The 7,729-nt window shown below is 37.9% G+C and overlaps 1 non-coding gene across 1 annotated transcript; it reads right to left on the minus strand.

Moving 5' to 3' along the window:
* Positions 1 to 7,387: 7,387 nt before the first annotated feature.
* On the minus strand, positions 7,388 to 7,494 carry LOC145090939 (small nucleolar RNA R71). Its single transcript, XR_013701860.1, has one exon. It is a non-coding gene; the product is annotated as a small nucleolar RNA R71 (small nucleolar RNA).
* Positions 7,495 to 7,729: the final 235 nt, after the last annotated feature.

The raw sequence follows: 7,729 nt of genomic DNA on the forward strand, positions 1-7,729 counted from the left end.
TTTTTTCATTAAATTATATATGTCTTCAACGGTTGATGATTTTGATTCTTTATTTTTCTTACTTTTTACAGATTTAGAAGATGTGGATTTGGATGTGAAACAATTTGTGAAAGAGATTGATATAATTATGAATCCTTCAATTGGGGATGGGGATGACAATGATTATCATAAACAGCTCCATTCTGATATGGATTTGGGTAATGAAAATTTTTGCAATAAGGAAATCATGGCAAATAACAAGTTTTTTTACTCTATTGTGATCAATATAGGCAATCAATTTATTATTTATTCATAACAATTATTCACCTATAACAACAACATACTTTCTTTTATTTGCATATCATTTTTGTGTTTGCAGGTAAATGCCAATTTCTTCTTCTCTAATGCAATACAATAAAACTCAACTGATACCATATACTTTCGACATGTATGGTTCATTTTGTTTATGCATACACTTTATTATTATTATAAATTATAGCGTCATACATGTGAGGTGTATATTAGACTAGGAAAAAAGGATTTTGAGAATTAAAGGCAAGAATGAAGATGGGGAGTTACAGCCAAAAGCGGTGAAAAGAGGAAGACCATCTGGAAAGCATGTAAAAATGACACCTATCGGAAAATGGTATATAACATGTTCTATTTACTTTCAATTATTGAGTACATGAAACAAACAACAAGACACTTTCATATATTTGTTTTCTATAGCATCATACTTTTGTTTCTTTATATTACAACATTTTAATTTGGAAAAAATCTACTCAGTTTAGTGACCACCCATCTCTATTTTGGTATCAAATAATGATGACAATCCTAACTTACTAAATTATGAGATGATTAAATTTTCTTTACATATTATTCATAACAAATTAGTTAAGCAAAGTAAAATGACAAGATTAAAAAGAGTTATCTTGACTAACAAATTCACCCATTTTACCCATTGGAGTTTCTTTTGATTAATCTATACTTCAGAAAATGAAACAAATAAATCGTCCTAGAATCAAAATTTCTATGCAAGATGATATCAGGTTTTAGCTATTTCAATTTTTACTTGGCTTCATTCTATAATATTTAGTTACCCTTCTTTGTAATATGAAAGCATTTACACAAGATTGCTTTAATATTTTGAAGGATTACCGTGGCACTTCATTTTACTATCTTTTAGTATATAATTTTCATTTCCATTTTTCCACATAATTACAAGTAATAACAAACCACTTTTAGCTAATTGAATAAAAATATTTACATAACATTGTCTTCTATAGGAAGGAATTCGACTGAAAGTATATGTAACACTCCAGAAATCACGATAAATTTAAATTTTCAAAACCAACCATTAATAAACATTGTTTACAAAGTTATTGTTTCAAAAGTGTTATTTCAAATCAAAGTTTTCCGAAGACCTAATGTCATAAAATAGGAAGCTGTGTACAATCATGCCTTTTCCTTCCCACGGTCCTAAAAAGTACCTGAAACAATAAACTAAAAACTATAAGCTAAACCTTAGTGAGTTTCCCTACAGTATCATGCCTTTTCCTTCCCACGGTCCTCAAAAGACTAGACCACCTCGTAGGGCCTACAACCTATCTAGACGGCTCTACGAGCCTTCAACATCACATGACCACCATGCAGGGCCTACAGCCTATTCGGATCGCTCCACGGGCCGCCAACCTGACTGGACCACCTCGCAGGGCTTACAGCCTATCTGGTCATTCTCAGGTGTCTTGTCTTACAGAACAAAGCAGGACCGCCTCAACCCAACACAACATGTCGACATATGAAACGAATAAACATAAACACAAAGCCAACAAATACAGATAATCATACGGATCTATGAAACAACTACAAACTATCGAATCCCTATCCTGACCAGGATAGATAATCTAGTGGGTTGGCATTAGTGCCTTCGACCCACAGATACAGTGAGGAAAACTCATCTCTAATATATAAATGCAGTCTGAAATAAATGCCTGCTCCGACTACCAGCTCTACCCGAATCCTAAATATCAAAACAGCTCCCATTCTAAATTAATAACATTTTTCCCAAAACTGGTTAAAATCAATAAAGTCCACTAAGCCAACCCAGTCAATTCAACCCTATTGAGTCAACTCAAGCTTCATAGGTGAGGTTTACTTCGGGTGTATATTGGGCGTACTCATGTCAAAGGCATCGGGCTAAACGTGAAAACACACAACGTACTATTTGGTATGCTCAGCGTACGCACAAGTTTTCTTCTTAACCACTTAGGCACTTAATACTTCGACTTTTTATGTCCAAATGCAGATCCAAAGCCAAAATACCACTGAGAGTCATAAAGTTTCCAACTTTATGACTTTACATGCCCATTAAGTGCTTAATACGTAAAATCCCAACTTCTTAACAATTTAAGACCATCTAGAGCATCCATGTGGAAGAACTAAGCATCAAGATCACCAGTGGTGGAGACTATATGGTGGCACACAGGTTCCGTCCCCTAACCTCTATATAAAAAGAAACTCAACTATGATATATAGAAATAAGTAGCCATTATATTGAAGCCCATATCAGTTTGTTGTAAAGTTGTGCCCCCTCCAATCTCTTTATGGTATATAAAAATGAAAAGACCATGAGAAACCTAAATACTTATATATGTATCTTCCATTTTTTAATTGCCAAAAGTCTTGGTATCCTTTTTGTTTAATATAACAATGTGTTTTTAAATACATAGCTTAGTCTTGGCTACATTTCCTAACACTTACAAATTACATGACACAATTTTCGTTCTCTGATCAACAAGAATTAAGAAAGTAAATTTTAATGCATCGTACACAGGTAATATTCTATAATTTGTAGTTAGTAATTTTATTGTCAATGTTAATTTTGTTTCTTATATTCATAAGATAAACCATGAGTAAGAAAAGAACCAAGATGTTCATGACCCACATTTGTATATTGTTAGCAATAATACGAGAGAAGATATTCATAATACATGTCCACAACCAAACTATGAATATGTGCTTATGATCATTTGACAACTATTGAAGATTGATTCTTTAGATATCTATATAACTTCTATTTAGATGAAATTTGCATTTTCGATTTAGTTTCAAATTTACTGACTCTATTATGTACATTGCTCAAATACAAAATATATTTGACTATCATATTACATGTAAGCCCCCTTATTCTAAATTCTTGGCTTCGCCCCTAAAGATCACATTTTTATGATTCAAGACCCCTCATTGGGTTTGAAAGGACAACTTACTTGATCAAGAGCATGCCATGCTCAAGAATCACAAAAGTTGGGACCAAGAATTTCCTAAATGGACGAATATCTAGATCTACATGAAAGGATGATCAACATAGGAGCATTTTACCTCCTAGAGATTGCTAGCAAGTAGGGAATCCGTGATCCAAGCTTCTTCCAAGCTCCAAAGTCCTTCTACCACCTTCTTCTTCAACAACACCACTAAAACATAGAAATGAGCTCAAAATGCACTCTTATCACATAGGTTTAGCTAGAGGGACGAACTTTGGATGGAGGTTGATTAGGGTGAATTTATTGGGGTCATAAAGTTGTTTAAAAAGGGTCCAAACCCTAAATTTTAAGGGTTGAAACCCTCACACGTACACCATGTGCACACAATGTACGCCCAGCATACAAGCGTCGCGCACGTATGCCGTGCTTGAAGCATACGCCCAACGTACTAAGTATTTGTCCAAAATCACCAAAATGCCACTCTGGGCCATTTTGAAATCCTCCTCATGTACACAGGCCGATATGCAATATTCTTCACATATTGGGTTTAATTCGAAGTTACCTCATCATCGGGATGTTACAGTTCACCCACACTAGGACTAGACTTCATCCTCGAAGTCTGCTGCTATAAACAACTCCGAGGAATGCTCCTATATCTAAGACTCGGGCTCCTAGGTCCACTCGGAGCCTCTCCGATGTTTCCACTGAACCTTTACTAATGATATCTCCTTATTGCATAGGACCTTCATATTTCTCTCCACCACTGCTACCAACTTCTCAACATAATTCAGGCGCTCATCGACCTGAATATCATCCAAAGGGACCACTGCCTCTTCGTCCAACACGCACTTCCGTAACTGCAAGCTCACTCGATAAATCTAACCAGTAGGCCACGCTACCCACCCTGGTGATCACATGGAGCAGTCCATTATACCGGACACCCAATTTCCCCCTCCTCCTGAAGCATATCACACCCTTCCAGGGTGAGACATTCATTAGTATCATATTGCTGACCTAGAACTCCAACTTTGATCGACGTCAGTCGACATAGCTCTTCTATAAACTCTGAGTTTTCTTCAATCTCTACCTGGTCGGTTGGATAAGCCTTGTAGTCTGGAGGACCACCTCAATCCTCCTCATTACTCTGTGACCAACCTCCCCCCCCCCCCCAATAAACTGGGGTATGCCATCTCCAACCATACAGAAGCTCGAAGGGCGGTGCACCAATGTTGGAGTGATAGCTATTGTTCTAGGAGAACTCCATAATAGGTAGGTAGGAATCCCAACTCCCACCAAAATCTATGACACAAGCCCGCAACATATCCTCAAGTGTCTGGATGGTCTGCTCGCTCCGGCCGTCAGCCCGTGGAAGATAAGTAGTGCTGAAATGCAGCCTAGTACCTAGCTCCTAGTGGAACTTCTGCCATAATAGGGAAGTGCACCGAACATCTCAATCCAGTATAATGGAAACCAGAACCCCATGACGAGCAACAATCTCATGAAACTACATATCGGCCAACGTTTCAGGTGAGGAGGTCTCCTGGATGGCCAGAAAGTAGGCACTCTTAGCAATCGATCCACGATGACCTATATAACATCAAAACCCTTGGCAGTCTTTTGTAGCTTGGTGATAAAATACATGGTGATCTGTTCCCACTTCCACATAGGAACCTCCAAAGGCTACAACTAGCCATGCAACCTTTGATGCTCGACGTTGACCATCCTATAGGTCAAGCACCTCTTAACGTACCAAGCTATCCCCATCTGCATACACGACCACCAGTGATATGTGCATATTTAGTTCATATTAAGTATATATTTTTTTATCATTTCTTAGCTAAATTATTGCATATCATGGACAAAAGGTACTTAAAAATGTTTGAATTATATTTTCAGTCCAAAAGTGAAGCTCAGAAGCAAAAGGAAGCAGGAGAAGCGGTTGGGAGCTTGGGAATTGAACAAAGAAGAAAAACACCAAAAACAACACCTACTCGACGAGTAGGGTCGTCTACTCGGCGAGTCCTTGCGAATATTCGAGAAGATAAAGACTCAAAGACCCAGAGGCTTATCGCATACGGGGATTGAGAGATGGACTCGGCGAGTCGGCACCTAACTTGACGAGTCGTTTCGCAAATATAATGATAACTTCTCAGATCGACAGAAAAAAATTCTGGAACCCTTCTGGAGAGATTAGCTGCGATTGAAGAACCAGAAAAACCCTAGAGAACGAAGAAAGAAGCTAGAATCCAATTCCGAAGGAGATTTGAGGCAAATTTCATCATACTACTTAATCTTTTGTTTTCCATAATGGCTAGACAATTAGAATTCGTTTATTTGTTGTTATTTACTTTAATCATGAGCTAAAACTCTTAAACTTCTGTTTGGGGATACAAAATTGAGACTATGGTTTGAAATTTGGTAGGATTAATTCAATGTTGGTGATTTTTGTTAGTTTTAGCTTGCTAAAGAACCTTGTGTGTGAATGATAATTAATTTTCTGTTAATAGGAAGGTAATTAAATAGTATGAACATCTTTTGATTATCAACCTCATATGTTTATGTGACCACTTTGTCATATGTCTAGGATTAATGAACGTGAAACTAGATTTAATAAGAAAAATAGGTAAATTCATGTGTGAGCTTGTGTGATGACCATCAACAAGAGGTTAACTAAAGGACCAAATTAGTTAATCATTACAAGTCTAAATTAACTCGAATAAATAACCTAGTGAATTGAATTAAATTAGACAACTGGCCACTGTTTGACTTAGTTTGTTCTCTAAGGATTAGTGCAGCGAACGTGAATCTAATCACTTGAATCGGTAGCCAATAGAAGAATTAATCCATTGCACTATTACCATAATATCAACCATAGGATCAATTGAGTTGAACTAAACAGAAGTTCCCTTCGTTATTGAATTTAGTTGAATCTTTGCTTATCTAGTTTTTAGTTAAGTAGTCTAAGTATTAGTTGGTAAGTTTCTAGTCATGCAAAACTAGAGAAACCCCCTTTCTATTACTTGTTTTATTTAGATAATATTAGCATTTCTTTTAATTGGTTACCGTTACCTGTGTTCGATACCCTACTTACCTGAACTAAACTGCTAATCGATAGGTACACTACCTTTCGTTTTTTCATCTTTGTGTTTAAGTTAGTAGGATTAAAATTAGTTGGTTTTACACACATCAAGTTTTTGGCGCCGTTGCTGGGGAACGGTTCTAAAATTAACGTTAAATTCTAGTTTAATCGATCCTTTGTGTGGGATTTATCTTACACAAAGTTAGTTAAAAGGTAATTTAGTAATTAGTATAAGTTTTAATAAAAACCGTTTTTAAAAGTAACTAGAATTTTTTTTTTCTGTTTTTGCCTTCAACTCGCCGAGTGCACTCGCCCCGACTCGGCGAGTTCATCGCTGATTCACAGTTTTAATTTTTATTTATTTTTTGTTCTTTTTACGCGTTTTTGTTTTGTTTACAGCTGTTTCATGACCCGAGGATCTGATACACCTCTAGTCCCTCCTCTCGAAGACCTGGAATCCGCATTAAGGAGGAGCAAAGGAAAAATCGTTGGAGAATCTGCTTCTTCAAAGAACTCGCCACTCAAGAACCTCAAGTCCGTTTTCAGCAAGAAGAGGAGCAGCAAATCAGGAGCATTTAGTGCCTCTTTGAAAATCGAAGACCCAATTAAAGAAGACACCGAGTACGAGACCTAGGAAGAAGAAGAACCCACATTCGAGCATGAATCCAACTTTGAAGACGATTTAGCTATCACTATGGCTAATATCGATGAAGTCCCCACGGGGGAATGGAAGAAGAGGATGCGCGATGACACTGTCCCGGGACTTGTGCAGCCCGCAATTCCCGCTACCGCTACTTTAGAGCTAAAGGGTCATATTCTTGCTCAACTCAAGGAGATTCCTTTTTATGGGAAGGACCACGAAGACGCCTACAAGCACTTGGATGAAGTAAATGATGTGGCTGACTACTCCAATGTGCCACGCGAGACCCAGCTACTTCGCATGCTTCCAGTCACATTCAAGGGTGCTGCAAAGGGTTGGCTCAAGTCACTTCCTCCCAGATCGGTCACCACATGGGCCAAGATGAAAGAAGAATTCATAGCCCACTTTTGCCCGCCTTCCAAAATAGCTAATTTGAAGAAAGCCATCGCCAACTTCGAGCAACACCCCGGGGAATCTCTTTATGAAGCTTGGGAAAGGTACAAAGGTCTTCTTAGAAATTGCCCACACCATGACCTCAATAGCCAACAAGAGGTCTCCATTTTCTATGATGGAGTCAATGTCACCACAAGACAATTGCTCAATTCACAAGGCCCGCTCACGAAGAAGGAACCCCCCGGTAATCAAGGAGTTAATTGAAGAATTCTCTAAGCATTCTAGAGAATACCACAATCCAAGAAATGAAGTAAGTCGGGGGGTCGTGAACTCAGCAAACGATAGCATGGCGGCGGTGATAGCTAAGCTCGATAGTCT

Source organism: Lactuca serriola, chromosome 2, assembly GCF_051521515.1.
Source record: "Lactuca serriola cultivar US96UC23 chromosome 2, Lser_US96UC23_V15, whole genome shotgun sequence".
Lineage (NCBI taxonomy): Eukaryota > Viridiplantae > Streptophyta > Magnoliopsida > Asterales > Asteraceae > Lactuca > Lactuca serriola.